Raw genomic sequence first — 21,951 nt, 5'->3', positions numbered from 1 at the left:
ATTACCACGATCTCAAAAAATACCAAAAGGATTTAATTTTGTTTGCTTATGTTTTGTGAGACATGCTGATTCTAAAGCTTATACAGAAAAACTAAATATACTAGAATAACCAGGAATATTCTGAGAAAGAAAAGAAATAATAGAGAGGCCCTGAACCAAGATAGTGGAGTAGAAGGACGTGCTCTCACTCCCTCTTGCGAGAACACCAGAATCACAACTGCTGAACAGTCATCAACAGGAAGACACTAGAACTCACCAAAAAAGATACCCCAGGGCTTCCCTGGTGGCGCAGTGGTTGAGAGTCCACCTGTCGATGCAGGGGATGTGGGTTCATGCCCCGGTCTGGAAAGATCCCACATGCTGCGGAGCGGCTTGGCCCATGAGCCACAGCCACTGAGCCTGTGCGTCCAGAGCCTGTGCTCCACAACGGGAGAGGCCACAACAGTGAGAGGCCCACGTACTGCTAAAAAAAAAAAAACAAAAAACCCCACATCCAAAGACAAAGGCGAAGCCACAATGAGACAGTAGGAGGGGCGCAATCACAATAAAATCAAATCCCATAACTGCTGGGTGGGTGACTCACAAGCTGGAGAACACTTATACCACAGAAGTCCACCCACTGGAGTGAAGGTTCTGAGCCCCACGTCAAGCTTCCAAACCTGGGGGGCCGGCAATGGAAGGAGGAATTCCTAGAGAATCAGACTTTGAAGCGTAGCAGGATTTGATTACAGGACTCTGACAGGACTGGGATAAACAGAGACTCCACTCTTGGAAGGCACACACAAAGTAGTGTGTGCATCGGGACCCAGGGGAAGGAGCAGTGACCCCATAGGAGACTGAACCAGACCCACCTGCTAGTGTTGGAGGGTCTCCTGCAGAGGCGGGCGGTGGCTGTGGCTCACCATGGGGACAAGGACACTGACAGCAGAAGTTCTGGGAAGTACTCCTTGGCGTGAGCCCTCCCAGAGTCTGCCATTAGCCGCACCAAAGAGCCCAGGTAGGCTCCAATGCTGGGTTGCCTCAGGCCAAACAACCAACAGGGAGGGAACCCAACCCCACCTATCAGCAGACAAGCGGATTAAAGTTTTACTGAGCTCTGCCCACCAGAACAACAGCCAGCTCTACCCACCACCAGTCCCTCCCATCAGGAAACTTGCACAAGCCTCTTAGATAGCCTCATCCACCTGAAGGCAGACAGCAGAAGAAAGAAGAATGACAATTCTGCAGCCTGTGGAACAAAAACCACATTCACAGAAAGATAGACAAGGTGAAAAGGCAGAGGGCTATGTACCAGATGAAGGAACAAGATAAAACCCCAGAAAAACAACTAAATGAAGTGGAGATAGGCAACCTTCCAGAAAAATAATTCAGAATAATGATAGTGAAGATGATCCAGGACTTCAGAAAAAGAATGCAGGCAAAGATCGAGAAGATGCAAGAAATGTTTAACAAAGACCTAGAAGAATTAAAGAACAAACAAACAGAGATGAACAGTACAATAACTGAAATGAAAACTACATTAGAAGGAATCAATAGCAGAATAACTGAGGCAGAAGAACGGATAAGTGACCTGGAAGACAGAATGGTGGAATTCACTGCTGTGGAACAGAATAAAGAAAAAAGAATGAAAAGAAATGAAGACAGCCTAAGAGACTTCTGGGACAACACTAAATGCAATAACATTTGCATTATAGGCGTCCCAGAAGGAGAAGAGAGAGAGAAAGGACCCAAGAAAATATTTGAAGACATTATAGTCAAAAACTTCCCTAACATGGGAAAGGAAATAGCCACCCAAGTCCAGGAAGCACAGAGAGTCCCATACAGGATAAACCCAAGGAGAAACACACCAAGACACATAGTAATTAAATTGGCAAAAACTAAAGACAAAGAAAAATTATTGAAAGCAGCAAGGGAAAAACAACAAATAACATACAAGGGAACTCCAATAAGATTAACAGCTGATTGCTCAGCAGAAACTCTACAAGCTAGAAGGGAGTGGCATAATATACTTAAAATACTAAAAGGGAAGAACCTACAACCAAGATTACTCTACCCGGCAAGGATCTCATTCAGATTCGATGGAGAAGTCAAAAGCCTTACAGACAAGCAAAAGCTAAGAGAATTCAGCACCACCAAACCAGCTCTGCAACAAATGATAAACGAACTTCTCTAGGCAGGAAACACAAGAGAAGAAAAGGACCTACAAAAAGAAACACAAAACAATTAAAAAAATGGTCATAGGAACATACATATCGATAATTACCTTAAACGTGAATGGATTAAATGCTCCAACCAAAAGACACAGGCTTGCTGAATGCATACAAAAACAAGACCCATATATATGCTGTCTACAAGAGACCCACTTCAGACCTAGGGACACATACAGACTGAAAGTGAGGGGATGGAAAAAGATATTCCATGCAAAAGGAAATCAAAAGAAAGCTAGAGCAGCAATTCTCATATCAAACAAAATAGACTTTAAAATAAAGAATGTTACAAGAGACAAGGAAGGACACTACATAATGATCAAGGGATCAATCCAAGAAGAAGATATAACAATTATAAATATATACACACCCAACATAGGAGCACCTCAATACATAAGGCAACTGCTAGCAGCTGTAAAAGAGGAAATCGACAGTAACACAATAATAGTGGGAGACTTTAACACCTCACTTACACCAATGGACAGATCATCCAAAATGAAAATAAATGACACAATAGACCAGATAGATTTAATTGATATTTATAGGACATTCCAACCCAAAACAGATTACGGTTTCTTCTCAAGTGCGCACAGAACATTCTCCAGGATAGATCACATCTTGGGTCACAAATCAAGCCTCAGCAAATTTAAGAAAATGAAATAATATGAAGCATCTTTTCTGACCACAATGCTATGAGATTAGAAATGAATTACAGGGGAAAAAACGTAAAAAACACAAACACATGCAGACTAAACAATACGTTACTAAATAACCAAGAGATCACTGAAGAAATCAAAGAGGAAGTCAAAAAATGCCTAGAGACAAATAGCAATGAAAACACGATGATCCAAAACCTATGGGATGCAGCAAAAGCAGTTCTAAGAGGGAAGTTTATAGCTATACAAGCCTACCTCAGGAAAGAAGAAAATCTCAAATAAACAATCTAACCTTACACCTAAAGGAACTAGAGAAAGAAGAACAAACAAAACCCAAAGTTAGCAGAAGGATAGAAATCGTAAAGATCAGAGCAGAAATAAATGAAATAGAAACAAAGAAAACAATAACAAAGATCAATAAAACTAAGAGCTGGTTCTTTGAGAAGATAAACCAAATTAATAAACCATTAGCCAGACTCATCAAGAAAAAGAGAGAGAACACTCAAATCAATAAAATTAGAAATGAAAAAGGAGAAGTTACAACAGACACCACAGAAATACAAAGCATCCTAAGAGACTACTACAAGGAACTCTACGACAATAAAATGGACAACCTGGAAGAAACAGACAAATTCTTAGAAAGGTATAACCTTCTAAGACTGAACCAGGAAGAAATAGAAAATATGAACAGACCAATCAGAAGTAATGAAATTGAAACTGTGATTAAAAATCTTCCAAAAAACGAAAGTCCAGGACCAGATGGCTTTACAGGTGAGTTCTATCAAATATTTAGAGAAGACCTAACACCCATCCTTCTCAAACTCTTCCAAAAAGTTGCGGAGGAAGAAGCACTCCCAAACTCCACCATCACCCTGATACCAAAACCAGGCAAAGATACTACAAAAAAAGAAAATTACAGACCAATATCACTGATGAATATAGATGCAAAAATCCTCAACAAAATACTAGCAAAGAGAATCCAACAACACATTAAAAGGATCATACACCATGATCAAGTGAGATTTATCCCAGGGATGCAAGGATTCTTCAGTATACACAGATCAATCAATGTGATACACCATATTAACAAATTGAAGAATAAAAACCATATGATCATCTCAATAGATGCAGTAAAAGCTTTTGACAAAATTCAACACCCATTTATGATAAAAAAAAAAAACTCTCCAGTTGGGCTTCCCTGGTGGCGCAGTGGTTGAGAGTCTGCCTGCCGATGCAGGGGACACGGGTTTGTGCCCTGGTCTGGGAAGATCCCACATGCCGCGGAGTGGCTGGGCCTGTGAGCCGTGGCCGCTGAGCCTGCGCATCCGGAGCCTGTGCTCCACAACGGGAGAGGCCACAACAGTGAGAGGCCTGCGTACCACAAGAAAAGAAAAAAAAACTCTCCAGATAGTGGGCATAGAGGGAACCTACCTCAACATAATAAAGGCCATATACAACAAACCCACAGCAAACATCATTCTCAATGTTGAAAAACTGAAAGCATTTCCTCTAAGATCAGGAACAAGACAAGGATGTCCACTCTCACCACTATTATTCAACATACTTTTGGAAATCCTGGCCACGGCAATCAGAGAAGGAAAAGAAATAAAAGGAATACAAATTGGAAAAGAAGAAGTAAAACTGTCACTGTTTGCAGATGACATGATACTATACATAGAGAATCCTAAAGATGCTACCAGAAAACTCCTAGAGCTAATCAATGAATTTGGTAAAGTTGCAAGATACAAAATTAATGCACAGAAATCTCTTGCATTCCTATGCACTAATGATGAAAAATCTGAAAGAGAAATTAAGGAAACACTCCCATTTACCACTGCAACAAAAAGAATAAAATGCCTAGGAATAAACCTACCTAGGGAGACAAAAGACCTGTATGCAGAAAACTATAAGACACTGTTGAAAGAAATTAAAGATGATACCAACAGATGGAGAGATATACCATGTTCTTGGATTGGAAGAATCAATATTGTGAAAATGACTATACTACCCAAAGCAATCTACAGATTCAATGCAATCCCTATCAAATTACCAGTGGCATTTTGTACAGAACTAGAACAAAAAATCTTAAAATTTGTATGGAGACACAAAAGACCCTGAATAGCCAAAGCAGTCTTGAGGGAAAAAAACGGAGCTGGAGAAATCAGACTCCATGACTAAAGACTATACTACAAAGTTACAGTAATCAAGAGAATATGGTACTGGCACAAAAACAGAAACATAGATCAATGGAACAAGATAGAAAGCCCAGAGATAAACACATGCACATATGGTCACCTTATCTTTGATAAAGGAGGCAAGACTATACAGTGGAGAAAAGACAGCCTCTTCAGTAAGTGGTGCTGGGAAAACTGGACAGCTACACATAAAAGTATGAAATTAGAACACTCCCTAACACCATACACAAAAATAAACTCAAATGGATTAAAGACCTAAATATAAGGCCAGACACTATTAAACTCTTAGAGGAAAACATAGGCAGAACACTCTATGACATAAATCACAGCAAGATGCTTTTTGACCCACCTCCTAGAGAAATGGAAATGGAAACAAAAATAAACAAATGGGACCTAATGAAACTTAAAAGCTTTTGAACAGCAAAGGAAACCATAAAGAAGACCAAAAGACAACCCTCAGAATGGGAGAAAATATTTGCTAATGAAGCAACTGACAAAGGATTAATCTCCAAAATTTACAAGCAGCTCGTGCAGCTCAATATCAGAAAAACAAACAACCCAATCCAAAAATGGGCAGAAGACCTGAATAGACATTTCTCCAAAGAAGATATACAGATTGCCAACAAACACATGAAAGAATGCTCAACATCATTAATCATTAGAGAAATGCAACTCAAAACTACAATGAGATATCATTTCACACCGGTCAGAATGACCATCATCAAAAAATCTACAAACAATAAATGCTGGAGAGGGTGTGGAGAACAGGGAACCCTCTTGCACTGTTGGTGGGAATGTAAATTGATACAGCCACTATGGAGAACAGTATGGAGGTTCCTTAAAAAACTAAAAATAGAACTACCATATGACCCAGCAAACCCACTGCTGGGCATATACCCTGAGAAAACCATAACTGAAAAAGAGTTATGTACCAAAATGTTCATTGCAGCTCTATTTACAATAGCCAGGACATGGAAGCAACCTAAGTGTCCATCAACAGATGAATGGATAAAGAAGATGTGGCACATATATACAATGGAATATTACTCAGCCATAAAAAGAAACGAAATTGAGTTATTTGTAGTGAGGTGGATGGACCTAGAGTCTGTCATACAGAGTGAAGTAAATGAGAAAGAGAAAAACAAATACCATATGCTAACACATATATATGGAATCTAAGAAAAAAAAAACGTTCATGAAGAACCTAGGGGCAAGATGGGAATAAAGACACAGACCTACTAGAGAATGGACTTGAGGATATGGGGAGGGGGAAGGGTAAGCTGTGACAAAGTGAGAGAGTGGCATGGACATATATAGACTACCAAACGTAAAATAGATAGCTAGTGGGAAGCAGCCACATAGCACAGGGAGATCAGCTCAGTGCTATGTGACCACCTGGGGGGGTGGTATAGGGAGGGTGGGAGGGAGGGAGATGCAAGAGGGAGGAGATATGGGAACATATGTATATGTATAACTGATTCACTTTTTTATAAAGCAGAAACTAACACACCATTGTTAAGCAATTATACTCCAATAAAGATGTTAAAAAAAAAAAAAAAGACACATGCACCCCAGTGTTCTTTGAAGCACTGTTTACAGTAGCTAGGTCATGGAAGTATCCTAAATGCCCATCGACAGACGAATGGGTAAAGAAGATGTGGGACATATATACAATGGAATATTACTCAGCCATAAAAAGGAATGAAACTGGGTCATTTGTTGAGACGTGGATGGATCTAGAGACTGTCATACAAAGTGAAGGAAGTCAGAAAGAGGAAAACAAATATCGTATATTAACGCATATATGTGGAACCTAGAAAAATGGTACAGATGAACAGGTTTGCAGGGCAGAAATTGAGACAGAGATGTAGAGAACAAACGTATGGGCACCAAGGGGGGAAAGTGACGGGGGGCTGGGCCGGGGGGTGGTGTGATGAATTGGGCTATTGGGATTGACATGTATACACTGATGTGTATAAAACTGATGACAAGAACCTGCTGTATAAAAAAATAAATAAAATACAATTCAAAAAAAAAGAAAAATAATTAGTAGCTCTTCCAGATATTAGAAATTATTATAAGGCTATAATAATTCTACTAATAATTACTAAAACAAAACCAAAACACTTACTCTGTGCCAGGTACTGTTTTAAGCACTTTCACTATAATAATTCATTTAATCCTCACACCAGCTCATTGAGATTAACTTGCTCAAGCTCACAGAGTTAATAAGTGGCAGAGGTTGAATTTAAACTCAGGTACTCTGGCTCCAGTGTACATGCTCTTCATCACCATGCTATACAAACATTCATTACAGGAACATGAATAGATAAGTAAAAATCAATGGACCAGAATGAGAAGCCTAGAAATTGACCCAAATATGAAAATGGAGTTAACCTGCGTTGGGGGAGGGAGGACCTTTTAAATCAATGAGCATAACTGGTAGCCATCTTTTAAAAATGAAGGGATTCCTTCCTCACACCTTACATGAAAATAAATTCCAGATGGATCAAAAATTTCAGTGTAAAAAAAATGAAACCATAAACATACTCAAAGAAACCACAGAAAAGTGTTTTTATAGTTTAACAGAAAGCAAAGCCTTTCTTAATATGACTGAGAACATCAAAGCCATAAAAGAAAAGATTGATATATTTCATTTAGATAAAAAGGATGAAAAATCTGCTTGACAAAAAAATCCTATAAATAAGGATAAAAGATTAACAACAAACAAGGAGAAATATTTGCAATGAATATCACAGGTGAAGGGCTAATTTCCTTACATATGGAGTTCCTAAAACAATAATAAAAATAATAAAAACTCAGTAGAAAACTGAATGAAGGAAACGAACAGAAAATTCAAGCAAAAGATTGTATAAACTTCTTAAAAGTACTTTTTTAACAGTAGCTTGATTGAGATATAATTCACATGACATAGAGTTCACTTACTTAAAGCATGCAATTCAGTGGTTTTTAGTATATTCAGAGTTGTGCAACTATTACCACAATCAATTTTATTTTTTAAAATTTTAAAATTTTATTTTTTTATACAGCAAGTTCTTATTAGTTATCCATTTTATACATATTAGTGTATATATGTCAATCCCAATTGCTCAGTTCATCCCACCACCACCCCCATCCCCCGCCACTTTCCCCCTTGGTGTCCATGTTCGTTCTCTACATCTGTGTGTCTATTTCTGCCCTGCAAACCGATTCATCTGCACCATTTTTCTAGGTTCCACACATATGCATCAATATACGATATTTGTTTTTCTCTTTCTGACTTACTTCATTCTATTTTTTAAAGGATTAGATTTTTAAAAATAATTTGTATTTGTTTATTTATGGCCGCACCAAGTGGCATGCGGGATCTTAGTTGCCCCACCAGGGATCGAACCCGTGCCTCCTGCAGTGGAAGCACGGAGCCCTAACCCCTGGACCACCAGGGAATTCCCACCACAATCGTTTTTAGAACATTTTTATCACCCACTCTCTGCCCCCACACACACAAAAAAAGTACTCAGCAGTAACTCTAGTTACTAAATACTTACCCCTACTCTTTCCACTACTCACCCACCCACTTCCAGCCCTAGGCAACCACTAGTCTACTTTCTGTCTCTATGGATTTGCCTATTCTGGACATTTCATGTAGATGGAGCCATACAATATGTGGGCTTCTTTGTCTGGTTTCTTTCACTTAGAATAATGTTTTCAAGGTTCATCCATGTTGTAGAATGTATCATATCCATACCATATTTCTTTTTTATGGCCAAATAATATTTCATTGTATGGATATTCAATGGATATTTATCTACTCATCCACTGACAGACATTTGGGTTGTTTCTACTTTTTTGGCTATTATGAGTAATACTGCTACAAACATTTGTGTAGAAGTTTTTGTGTGAACATATGCTTTCACTTCTCTTGGGTATATACCTAGTAGTGGAATGCTGGATCATACGATAATTCTATGTTCAACTTTTTGAGGAACTGCCTGCCTACCTGCCTGCCTGCCAAAATGGCTGCACCATTTTACATTCCCACCAGTAATGTATGAGGGTTACCATTTCTCCAGATTCTTGCCACCACTTGTCTTTTTTTTTTTTTAATATAGTTGACATACAGTGTTATGTTAGTTTCAGGAGTACTACATAGTGATTTGTCATTTGCATACATTATGAAGTAATCACCATTATAAGTCTAATATCCATCTGATCCCATACAAAGTTGTTACAGTATTATTGACCATATTCCTTATGCTGTATGTTACATCCTTGTGGCTTGTTTATTTTATAACTGGAGGTTTGTACCTCTTAACCCACTTCACCTATTTTGTCCCCCCACCTTCCTGGCAGTGACCCATTTTTTCTCTGTGTCTATTGAGACTGTTTTCATTTTGTTTTGTTCGCTTGTTTGGTTTTCTTTTTTTTTTTGTAGATTCCACATATAAGTGAGATCATGTAGATCTCACTTTGTCTTTGTCTGACTTATTTCACTTAGCATAATTCCCCCTAGATTATCAATGTTGTTGCAAATGGCAAGATTTCTTTTTTGTGGCTAATATTCCATTATATATCTACACCACATCTTCTTGATCCATTCATCTATCAATAGACACTTAGGTTGCTTCCATATCTTGGATATTGTAAATAATGCTGCAGTGAACATTGGTGTGCATATATGTTTTTGAAATAGTGTTTTTGTTTTCTTTGGGTAAATACCCAGAAGTGAAATTGATGAATCATGTGGTAGTTCTATTTTTATTTTTTTTGAGGAACCTCCATACTGTTTTCCATAGTGGCTGCACCAATATACAAAACCACCAATAGTGCACAAGGTTTCCCTTTTCTCCACATTTTTGTTGTCTTTTTGATGATAGCCATTCTGACAGGTGTGAGGTGATATCTCATTGTGGTTTTTACTTGCATTTCTCAAATGATTAGTGATGTTGCACATCTTTTCATATGTCTGTTGGCCATCTGTGTGTCTTCTTTGGAAAAATGTCTATCTGGGTTCTTTGCCCGTTTTTTAATTGGATTATTTGGGTTTCTGCTATTGAGTTGTATGAGTTCCCCATATATATTGAATATTAACTCTTTATCAGATACATGATTTGCAAATATTTTCTCCCATTCTGTAGGTTGCATTTTCATTTTATTAATTCTTTCTTTTGCTGTGGAGAAGCTTTTTAGTTTGATGTAGTCTATTTTTTGCTTTTGTTGCTTGTGATTTTGGTGTCATATATCCAAAAACTTGTTGCCAAGACCAGTGTCAAAGAGCTTTTCCCTTATGCTTTCTTTTAGGAGTTTTATAATTTCAGTCTTACATTAGCCTGTAACCCATTTCAAGTTATTTTTGTGAATGGTGTAAGATAGAGGTCCAATTTCATTATTTTGCATGTGAGTATCCAGTTTTCCCAGAATCATTTATTGAAGAGACTATTCTTTCTTGGCTATCTTGTCAAATATTAGTTGATCATATATGTATGGGGTTTTTTCTGGGCTCTCGAGTTTGTACCGTTGCTCTGTCTGTTTTTATGCCAGTACCATACTGTTTTGATTACTTTAGCTTTGTAATATAGTTTGAAATCAGAATGTGTGATGCCTCCTGCTTTGTTCTTTCTTTTCAGAATTGCCTTAGCTCTTCAGGGTCTATTGTGGTTTCATATGAATTTTAAGATCTTTTTTTTTCTATTTCTGTGAAAAATGCCATTTGAATTTTTAAAGGGATTACATTGAATCTATGTTGGCTTTGGGTAGTATGAGCATTTTAACATTATTGATTCTTGCAGTTGGTGAACACAGATATCTTTGCCTTTGTTTGTGTCTTCAATTTCTTTCATCAAAGTCTTGCAGTTTTCAATGTACAGATCTTTCACCTTCTTGAATAAGTTTATTCCTAAGTATTTTATTGTTTTTGATGCTATTGTGAATGGGATTATTTTCTTTATTTCTTTTTCAGAGTTTGTTGTTAGTGTATAAAAATGCAACTGATTTTTGTATGTTGATTTTGTGTCCTGCAACCTTACTGGATTAAGTTATTAGTTCTAACAGTTTTTTGGATTGGATTGTAGTTTTTAGGATTTTCTATATGTAAGATCATATCATCTGCAAACAGAGACAGTTTTACTTCTTCCTTTCTGATTTTGATGCTTTTTATTTCTTTTTCTTGGCTAATTGCTGTGGCTAAAACTTCCAGTACTATGTTTAATAGAGGTGGTGAGAATCGGCACCCTTGTCTTGTTCCTGATCTTAGAGGGAGAGCTTTCACCCTTTCACCACTGAATATCTTGTTAACAGTGAACTTGTCATATACAGCCTTTATTTTGTTGAGGTGCATTCCTTCTGTATCCAAATTGTTCAGAGTTTTTAATCATGAAAGGAGGCTGGGGCTTCCCTGGTGGCACAGTGGTTAAGAATCCGCCTGCCAATGCAGGGGACACAGGTTCAAGCCCTGGCCCGGGAAGATCCCACGTACCGCGGAGCAACTAAGCCCGTGTGCCACAACCACTGAGCCTGTGCTCTGAGCCCATGAGCCACAACTACTGAGCCCACCCGCCACAACTACTGAAGCCCGCACACCTGGAGCCTGAGCTCTGCAACAAGAGAAGCCACCATAATAAGCCCTTGCACCACAACAAGGAGTAGCCCCCGCTCGCCGCAACTAGAGAAAGCCCGCGAGCAGCAAGGAAGACCCAACACAGCCAAAAATAAGTAAATTAAATAAATAAATTTAAAAAACAAAAAAGGAGGCTGAGTTTTGTGGATATATGTTTTTATTTCTCTTGGGTAAATATCTAAGGGTGAAATTGCTGACAAATTGTTTTCCAAATTGGTTGTACTGTTTTACACTTCTATCAGCAATATCTGAAAATTCCAGTTGTTACACATCCTTGCTAACATTTGGTGTTGTCAATCTTTTTTCCTCCAACTTTGAGATATAATTGACATATAACATTGTGTAGGTTTAATGTGTACTATGTGATGATTTGATATATGTGTATGTTGTGAAATAATTACCACAATAATGTTATTTTTTAAAATATGGACTGCTTCACAAATTTGTGTGTCATCCTTGCACAGGGGCCATGCTAATCTCTGTATTGTGCCAATTTTTATACATGTGCTTCTGAAGCAAGCATAGTCTTTTTAAGTTTAGCTTTTCTAATGGGTATAAAGTAACCTTTCTAGTATCTCGTGGTTTTAATTTGAATTTTCCTGATGACTAATGATGTTGAACACTTTTTTACTGCTTATTGACCATTTCCTCTGTGAAATGCCTCTTCAGATCTTTTGCCCATTTTTAATGTTTTAAAATTTTTTAAAAATTATTTTTTGATGTGGACAATTTTTAAAGTCTTTATTGAATTTATTACAATATTACTTCTGTTTTATGTTTTGGGTTTTTGGCCACGAGGCATGTGGGATCTTAGCTCCCCGACCAGGGATCGAACCCGTATCCCCTGCATTGTAAAGTGAAGTCCTAACCACTGGACCACCAGGGAAGTCCCTTGCCCAATTTTTAGTGGGTTGTTTATTTTAATCATTGAGCAGCAGTTCTTTATATACTCTGGATGCAAGTGAGATATGTGTATTGCAGATCTCTCTCCCATTCTTTGGCTTGTTTATTTATTTCCTTAGTGGAGTCTTTTATTGAGCAGAAGTTTTAAAAATCGATTTTTTCTTTAATGGTTAGGCTTCTGGGTCTGCTCTAAAAAAATCTTTGCCTACACTAAGTTTGTAACAGTATTACTCTACATTTTCTTCTAAAAGCATTAGAAATTTAGCTTTTATGCTTAGGTATATAATCCATCTTGAACTAATTTTTGTGTGTGGTTTGAAGTTGAGGTCAGGGTTTTGTTTTGTTTTTTTCCATATGGATAGCTAGCTGTTTGTTCCAGCACCACTCTTTGAAAGACTTCACCTTTCCTACTTAATTGTTTTGGTTCCTTTGTAAAAGAAATCAGTTGATTACATAAGTGTGGGTGTATTTCTGGATTCTCTGTTTTGTTCCATTGATCTATTTGTTGAATGTTAGTCTTGATTACTTTACCTTTATAGAAAGGTAGTGTATGCCCTTCAACTTTTGCATTTTCACGATTGTTTTGGTCATTAGAGGTCCCTTGAATTTCCATATAACTTTTAGAATAAATGTCAATTTCTACACACAAAAAAAAGCCTAACAAGAATTTGATTGACATATCCATTGAAAAGCATTTCTAAGTTTGTGGTTGATTTTCGACTGTGGCTTATTGTGATATTACGATTGATATATTTTTTTTCAATTTCGGTTTGGTCAGATTTTGTTTGGGGATTTTTCTCTAGAAATAACCTAAGGAAGGAAGTATTAGGAGATCTGAATGAAAGAAGAGGCATACTGTATTGTGTTCCAGGTTCAGATTCAAAACTGTAAAGAATTAATTCTACCTAAAATAAAGTTATTAATTCACTACAAAAAAAAAGAATTTGATTGAGATATGAAGAATCTGTAGATCAATTTGGGGAGAATTGTTATCTTTGCAATATTGACTCTTCCAATCCATGAACATAGTAAATTTTTTCTTAGGTCTTCTTTAATGTCTCTCAGCAATACTTTATAGTGTTTAATATACAGATCTTACACATTTTATTAAATTTATCTGTATATTTCATGTTTTGTGCTACTATTTTAAATAGCGTTATTTTTTTCAAAGTTTTTTATTTTATTTTATTTTATTATTTTATTTTATTTTATTTTATGTTATTTTTGGCTGCATTGGGTCTTCATTGCTGCACGAGGGCTTTCTCTAGTTGCAGCGAGCAAGGGCTACTCTTTGTTGCAGTGCGCGGGCTTCTCATTGGGGTGGCTTCTCTCGTTGTAGAGCATGGGCTGTAGGAGCGCGGGCTTCAGTAGTTGTGGCACACGGGCTCAGTAGTTGTGGTGCGTGGGCTTAGTTGCTCTGTGGCACATGGGATTTTCCTGGACCAGGGCTCGAACCTGTGTCCCCTGCATTGGCAGGCAGATTCTTAACCACTGCACTACCAGGTAAGCCCAATAATGTTTTCTTTTCTCTAGCTTACTTTATTGTGAGAATACAGTATATAATAATATAACATACAAAATATGCGTTAATTGACTGTTTATGTTATCAGTAAGGCTTCAGGTCAATAGTAGGCTATTAGTAGTTAAGTTTTGGGGGAGTCAGAAGTTATAGGCAGATTTTCAACTGCATGGGGGGCTGGTTCCCCTAAGCCCTGCATTGTTCAAAGATCAACTACATATACAAATGAATGTTTATATTTATATTGTATTAAATTAAAGGGAAAATAAGAGACTAGGAACACTGAGAATTGTGACAAAATACTGAAGATAACATAAAAAGTCTTCCTTTTAAAAAAATTGCATCAGAGCAAAAAAGAACAATGAAGACTAGGTGGGTGGTATAATATTAATGAATGAAAGTGAGAAAGCAAAACCTCTTATTTTGATTTAGTCTTCTCAGTCAAAGAGGATGCTCTTTGGACTGGAGAAGATACACTGGTTCCAGAGAATGAAATCAAATATAGCTGAGATTATAAGAGATCACCTAACTGCTTTTAATGAGCTCAAGTTTCTGGGCCTAATTTACATTCTGAGGTGCTAAGGCCCAGTCAATAAACTGGCTGAACCACTGCTGGCAGTCTTTGAGAAAGCAGAAAGTGTGCACGTTGTGTGGAGGGGGTGGGGGATGGTCAGAGGGAGGGTGGCATGGCAGGTGGAGAGGAGAAGTTCCAGAAGATTCGAGTCAGAAGGTCATTTCAGCAGACTGAAGGCTGATGACCTTGCCATCCATCTTGGGTGATATTCTTCAACTATTTATTTAAAAGAATTTAAAAAAAAAAGAATAAATTGTAGGTGTGTAGAAAAGGAAGTTGTAGTCACTGTAAGCCTATCAGAGTTTATTGAAAAAGAAGGGGGTGGGAGGGGATGAGGGAAGGAGGAAGGGGTGGAGAGAAGAGATGAGTAGAGTAGAGAAGAAAAGGAAAAGAAAAAGAGCCCAGGCTTGGTGGGTAAAGAAGGCCCGATTTCAACCCCAGGTTTCACTTCTTAGGAAAATGACATTAGGCAAATTATTTATCTCTATAAGCCAAATTTCCTTATTGGTAAAGCAAATAATAAGAGAACCTACTTCATAGGGTAGTCCTGAGTTGTAAATCAAATAATGTGTGTAAAGCACTTATTTATCAAAATCAGTGATGATTGTGACGGGAGTGATAAAAGATGAATGGTGGTAATGGCAATAATTCTGAAGGAGGAGCAAGTGAAATAGTTAATGCAAACTTATTCTGTTTTTGAAGGCATTACCAGACAAATTGGGAGAAAGCTGTACTTAGTTTTAGCTATACTTATCGTTAAGATTATTCTAATATTTAGCTACATTTATTGTATTTGTGTAGTTTAATTGGGTTTCAAAAAGACCTTGACAACATCTCCATGATATCCTTGTGAAGAAGCAGAAAGAATACAGGCTGGTTGAACAACATATAACTGGTTGAACAGTCGTATCAAAATGTGCTAATTAATGAGTTCATGTCATGCTGAAGGGAATAGTCCAGAAGCATGATTCTGGACTATTCTTAAGCCTATCTTTTTTTTCTAATCCATTATTTGCATGAAAGCATTGATAGCAGGTTAATCAAAGGTGGGAGAGGTAGCTAATAAGCTGCCTGAAAGAAACAGGACCTGAAAAGCCATAGTATAATATAGTACAAAGAATATAGGCTTGGTGTCATGGGTCTACCATTACTTGCTTATGACCTTGAATAAATTATTTAACCACCTGAGCCTTTGTTTTCTAATTTGCATGAAGATAATACCACCGATTCCATGGTGGTTGTGGGAATAAAAAAGATAATATATGTGTACTAGTTAAATATATATGTATTAGTTATCTATCAGTGTATAATAAATTACCCCAAAACGTGGAGGCTTAAAACAATAAATACGTATGTCACACAGGTCCGGAGGGTCAGGAATCCAGGAGCAGCTCACTTAGATGGTTCTGGCTCAAGGTCCCTCATAAGGTAGAAATCAAGATTTGGGTCGGGGCTGCAGCCACCTGAAGGCTTGAATAGGACTGGGAGGTCTGCTTCTAAACTCACTCGTATCACTGTTGGCAGGAGGCCTCAGTTCTTCATCATAAGTTCCTCATGATATGGTAGTGGCTTCCCCAGAAAAAGTGATCTCAGAGAGAGAGCAAACAGGAAGCATCAGTACCTTTTATGACCGAGTCTCTGAAGTCACATACTCTCGCTTTTATTTTATTCTGTTCTTTAGAAGTGAATCAGTAAGTTTAACCCATACTCAAGGGGAAGGGAGGGGAGTATCACAGAATTTTGTGGACCTTAAAACCACCACGTTATGCAAAGTACTCTGTATAGCGCTTAGCACGCAGCAGGTACTCCATAAATGGCAGTTGCTTTTATATTGTTACTAATATACACCTAATACACATGGTCCTTACTATAAAGCTATTGTGCGCAGGACAAGAAAAACTCATGGTTTTTTAGATTCCTGGAAAATACAGAGAAGGAAGCACCATATATCACAATATTCATTATATCTGGTTATTTTTTTTTTGCAATACGCGGGCCTCTCACGGTTGTGGCCTCTCCCCTTGCGGAGCACAGGCTCCGGACGCGCAGGCTCAGCGGCCATGGCTCACGGGCCCAGCCGCTCCGCGGCATGTGGGATCCTCCCGGACCGGGGCACGAACCCGAGTCCCCTGCATCGGCAGGCGGACTCTCAACCACTGCGCCACCAGGGAAGCCCCCATTATATCTGTTTTGTAAACTAAAATGAATGAACCATTTTTGTACTGCATGTATTGCATTAAGAACATAACTGATAAAAAAATAATTTAACACTTAATAGGCATACTTAAAATGTAGAGTCAGCCTGCAAATACCAGTGACACGGATAGTTTGAATGACAGTTAATCCAAAAATTGATTTTGTTTGGTTTTGTTAAGATAAAATATAAACACCTATATTTATGTTTAACAAATATGAGAATTCTTCAAATTTTAATTGTGTAGTACATCAACTTGTATGAGTCCTGCTCTCCTTTCCATCTAGAAATGGGCCACAGCAAAGACTGAGAGGCCCCAGTCTGCAGCAAAGATAAGAAGACTTGCTAGTTCACACACCTTCCCTGAGGGCAAGGAGTAATTTAGGGGAGAATTAAACCAACAAACAAAAAAGTGTATCAACAAAGGGCTCAATTAAGCCAGAGAGTTGATGTTGACAGTAAAAATTTAGAAACAAGAATTAATGTGGCTAAATCACTGGGTAACCTAGAGTTCCTCTGTTTATATATACATATGGATACATAGTATCCATACTAGCCTCAAGGATTGTCTAAAGTTCTTTGTAAACAAAAGCATGAGAACTCTTGAACCTCAGGTGGACAGAGTAATTCACTGGGCCACTTTTGTAAGATAAGATCATTAAATTGAAGATATTGTCACACCCTAAACTGGTTCATTTACTAGTGTTTTGATTTGTATTAATCATTAGACAGATCCTCAGGCTAATGTCTGATGTGGTAGAACGCTACTTAGAAACTCACCAGCATAGCAATCAAACTTCATAGTCACTGATTTGAAAGTAAGTAAAAATGGCCCCTGAGGAGCCAGTGTTCACAGAGTTTATATGTGTCTTTGTAGGAGAGGCAGAAAGTCTCCCAAGAGTTTGACAGAGAATCCGTTTACTTATAAATGCATAACCTCCAAGTACTGATCAGTTCAGCAGCAGCAGATAAAAAAGTAGTGAGGAGGGTCTAAAGTGTTGCCTTAGCCACACACTGACAGTGGTGATACATGTTATCAAAAAAGAAAGTCACTAGAGAACCAGTGAAGAGAAAATCCATATTAAAGACAAACAAGAGAAAATCCATATTTAAAACAAGCAAACAGTATTTTAAGGTCATTTACCATATAGGGGACATGTAAAGGCTTTATTAATCTTTTTGTTCATTGAGGGTATCTTTCTATTATGGCCAGGGCAGTAAGCAATAGTCATAATGTTGAACCAGAGTCGATAAACAAAAGGTTACTTGTGTTTATTATCATCTTTTTAGTAAGCCAAGGAAGTTTGTGATACAGTTAGAGATAAGATATGTTTAAAAAAAATTTTTTTTAAGTTTTGACACTTGAGTAAGCTTTACTTATTGACTTATATAGAATGCACATAGAAGAAGGGGTCACTAGAGGCCTCTGGAAAAACTGTGTACTGATTCAGCATCATGAGGGTCACACAGCCTGTTCTGTGAATAATAAAATAATTATAATAGTAGCCATCATTTAATGAGCACTCACCATGTGTCAAGAACTGTGTTAAATCTTTACATGCATTATAATATTGAATCTTCTCAACCACCATTTAAGTATTATTATTATCTCCATTTTAAAGATGAGGAAATTGAGGTATAGCAGTTAAATAATTAGTGCAACAGAATCAAACCAAGGTCTGAATACATCCATTTGGGTTTCCCAGCTCAGTCTAAGTGTTTTATGGTGATGAGAAATATCCTTTCTGAGGAGGAATGACATTATGCCTTCTAATTTATTTTCAAAGAATGAATGAAGATTCCCTCCTTTATTTCTTTTTTTTTAATAAATTTTTATTTATGTATTGATTTTTGGCTGCGTTGGGTCTTCGTTGCTGCGTGCGGGCTTTCTCTAGTTGTGGCGAGTGGGGGCTACTCTTCATTGTGGTGCGCGGGCTTCTCATTGCAGTGCTTCTCTTGTTGCAGTGCATGGGCTCTAGGCGCGCGGGCTTCAGTAGTTGTAGCACTCGGGCTCAGTAGTTGTGGTTCGCGGGCTGTAGAACGCAGGCTTAGTAGTTGTGGCGCACGGGCTTAGTTACTCCGCGGCATGTGGGATCTTCCTGGACCAGGGCTTGAACCTGTGTCCCCTGCACTGGCAGGCAGATTCTTAACCACTGCACCACCAGGTAAGTCCCAGCCTCCTTTATTTCTTACTTATTCATGTGACGCTTTATTTTCTCTCACTCTGTGGTAGGCTGAATAATGGCACCCAAAGATACCCAGGTCCTAATCCCTGGAACCTGTGAATGTTATCTTATATGACAAGAAGAACTTTGCAGATATGATTAAGTTAAGGATCTTGAGATGGGGGAGATTTTCCTGGATTATCCAGGTGGACCTAAATGTAATCACAGGTATCCTTATAAGAGGCAGACTGTGGGAGACTTTCGTGACAGAAGAGGAAGAAGGCAATGTGAAAGCTGGAAGCAGTGGACAGGGGAAGGTGATGTGATGCGGGGCCACAAGCCAAGTAGTGAGGACAGCCTCTAGTCGATTGCGAAGCCAAAGAAACAGATTCTCCCCGGATCTGCAGAAGGAATTGGGCCACTGACACCTTGATGTTAGCCCTGTTAACACTCAATTTGGACTTACGGCCTCCAGAACTATAGGAGAGTACATTTCAGTAATTTCAAGCCACCAAGTTTGTGGTAATTTGTTAAAGCAACCATAAGATTCTAATACACACCCCATATTACTGGCTTCACGGTTTATTTCCTTCACACTTTGTCCTTATATTTTTCCTACACTTTGCAATTATTATATTACTTTTCTGAATTCAGTTATAAAAGCATTATTTCAGATCAAGTTTGAGGAGTGTTGAGAGTTTAGCTAAGCTACTCCATGCTTTTGCTGCCTTGCAATCCATTTTGTTTGGCCTGCAGAGACCTTAAAATGATACCAGCTTCCTCAGCAAGTGCATGCCTTAGATAACAGCCTGCAAAGTCACAAACAAATATAAGTTCCTGATATGACTTTACCACGAGCAGTCTCCCCTGCCTCCCAGGGCTTTCACCTTGTCCCTTAGATAAGACCCCCATGGGAGCTTACCAAAAGCCCACTCTTTTGGTTTGAATTGACCAATCCAGCCTTAGCCCAGGAACCCCAAAGTTCTCCACCCACAGACCCTAATAAAGCCTTGTTGCCCCAGGTCCTGTCACTCTCTGTCTTCACTTTGCCTTGACCTCCCACTGTGGCCCCTTGAGGTATGCTTTTTGCTTCCTCCAGGACCTGTCCGTAATAAACATCTCTATTTCACTTTCTCTTGTGGTCTGTTGCTGAACAAGATAATATCTGGTACCCTATGCTCCACTTAAGAAATGTTGATTTGGGCTTCCCTGGTGGCGCAGTGGTTGAGAGTCCGCCTGCCGATGCAGGGGACACGGGTTCGTGCCCCGGTCTGGGAGGATCCCACATGCCGCGGAGCGGCTGGGCCCGTGAGCCATGGCCACTGAGCCTGCGCGTCCGGAGCCTGTGCTCCGCAACGGGAGAGGCCACAACAGTGAGAGGACCGCGTATGGCCAAAAAAAAAAAAGACCTGGTGCAACCAAATAAATAAATAAATGAATATTTTAAAAAAGAAAGAAAGAAAAGAAGAAGAGTCATGGGAATTCCCTGGCGGTCCAGTGGTTAGGACTCTGTGCTTCCACTGCAGGGGGCGCAGGTTTGATCCCTGGTTGGTGAGGGGGGGACTAAGATCCCACAAGCTGCAAGGTGCACCCAAAAAAAAAAAAAGAGGCATAATGACAAGCAACTTAACAGTAAGACTACAAGAGACTTAAATTGAGTATTGGGCAACAGGATGATGTGACTGTCATGAACCTAAATTAGCCTTAGATTAATACAAGAATAACAGAGGCTGTAAGGAGAAGATGATTGTTTTGCTCTATTTATTCATTTTTCATTCAACAAGTATTTATTGAGTGCCTACTGTATCCCAGGAACTAGTTTATAGATTCTTGAAGGTCATATTTTTTAACCGTGCAGTAAAAAATAGAGATAGTCACAGTTTCATTTTGGAATAAAGGAAGGTAATTATCACAGAAATAAAACTATTGTGTTATTTGGAGATATTTTTGTTTTACTGATTGATTTAAAATTGCTTCTTTTGAGCTCATCACTCTAATTAGAGAAATAAATTCCTGACTGGGAAATGGCCTACCAAGGGCATAGTCAAGACAAAGTGCAACCATCATTGCATCTTTTTCCTGAAAGAACTTTCCCATGATTGTTTAATTCGGCCTGAAGAGCCTTTTGTGACACTTAAAAATCACTGAGGGGAAAAAAAAGGGACTGAGCTGGGTCAGTTTTGCAAAGGACGTAAGGGGTGAGTCTTGTTTCACTTGCCAGTATTAAGACAGGATTTCATCTATGAACTTTGTTTCTTGTCCAACTCCAGTTTCCACAGGTTTCCGTTTTCCTTTGCTCTCCAGTCAAAAGGAAAAATACTCACGTGATTATTAGGAATACTGGAGCAGTAAATTGTTTGCGGGACTTGAAACACCCTTTTTTCTCTCCCTTCAAAGCTTTAAATGATACTTGCTTCATTGAAGCTTACAGATTATTAAAAGCAGGCCTGACAGAGTGTTTTAGCTTCCAGTAGAAAAAAATCTCTATCAAACTAATCTTTGAGTCATGTAGAATTTTTCCTTTTCTAAAGTTAATGCTTTGGAGCATTCCAGCACCTTTTCAGTAACTGCCACACATAAAACTCCTATATCTTCCTTGAGCCAAAAATGAAACTGGTGTCACCTCTAACAATTGTTAGAATTCCTCGTCTTTTTCAAATATGTTATTATTTACCCATTCTATTCATTGCAAAGTAACTCCCAAGGACTAGTGTCCTGGGAAAACAGAAATAACATAGTAGATTAGCAGTAGTTACGGGAACATTGAGAGTACCATTGCAAACCTGAATTTCTTGCATCTTTGTGGCTTCAGTTTAGAGTAAATGTAGATGGGCAGAGGTCAAGCTGTCTCCAATTTGACCCTTAGTTAACCTAAGAGCTATATAAAACATATAAAAACTAAGGATACCCTACTTCCTGTTA

At 38.4% G+C, this 21,951-nt stretch overlaps 1 protein-coding gene and 1 non-coding gene across 5 annotated transcripts in view; one reads left to right on the top strand and one right to left on the bottom strand.

The window, feature by feature from the left end:
* Nucleotides 1-21,951, top strand: part of CSTPP1 (centriolar satellite-associated tubulin polyglutamylase complex regulator 1) — a 191,027-nt gene that overhangs the window by 115,005 nt on the left and 54,071 nt on the right. The gene's annotated exons all lie outside the window — the stretch shown is intronic.
* Nucleotides 12,094-12,197, bottom strand: LOC115804148 (U6 spliceosomal RNA). Its single transcript, XR_016393980.1, has one exon. It is a non-coding gene; the product is annotated as a U6 spliceosomal RNA (small nuclear RNA).

The sequence above is a fragment of the Delphinapterus leucas genome, chromosome 7, assembly GCF_059928025.1.
Source record: "Delphinapterus leucas isolate spDelLeu-1000000601 "Yukka" chromosome 7, BTC_Dleu_Yukka2, whole genome shotgun sequence".
NCBI classification, from domain to species: Eukaryota; Metazoa; Chordata; class Mammalia; order Artiodactyla; family Monodontidae; genus Delphinapterus; species Delphinapterus leucas.
Note: the sequence above shows the minus strand (reverse complement) of the source record. Positions and strands in the feature narration are given on the sequence as shown.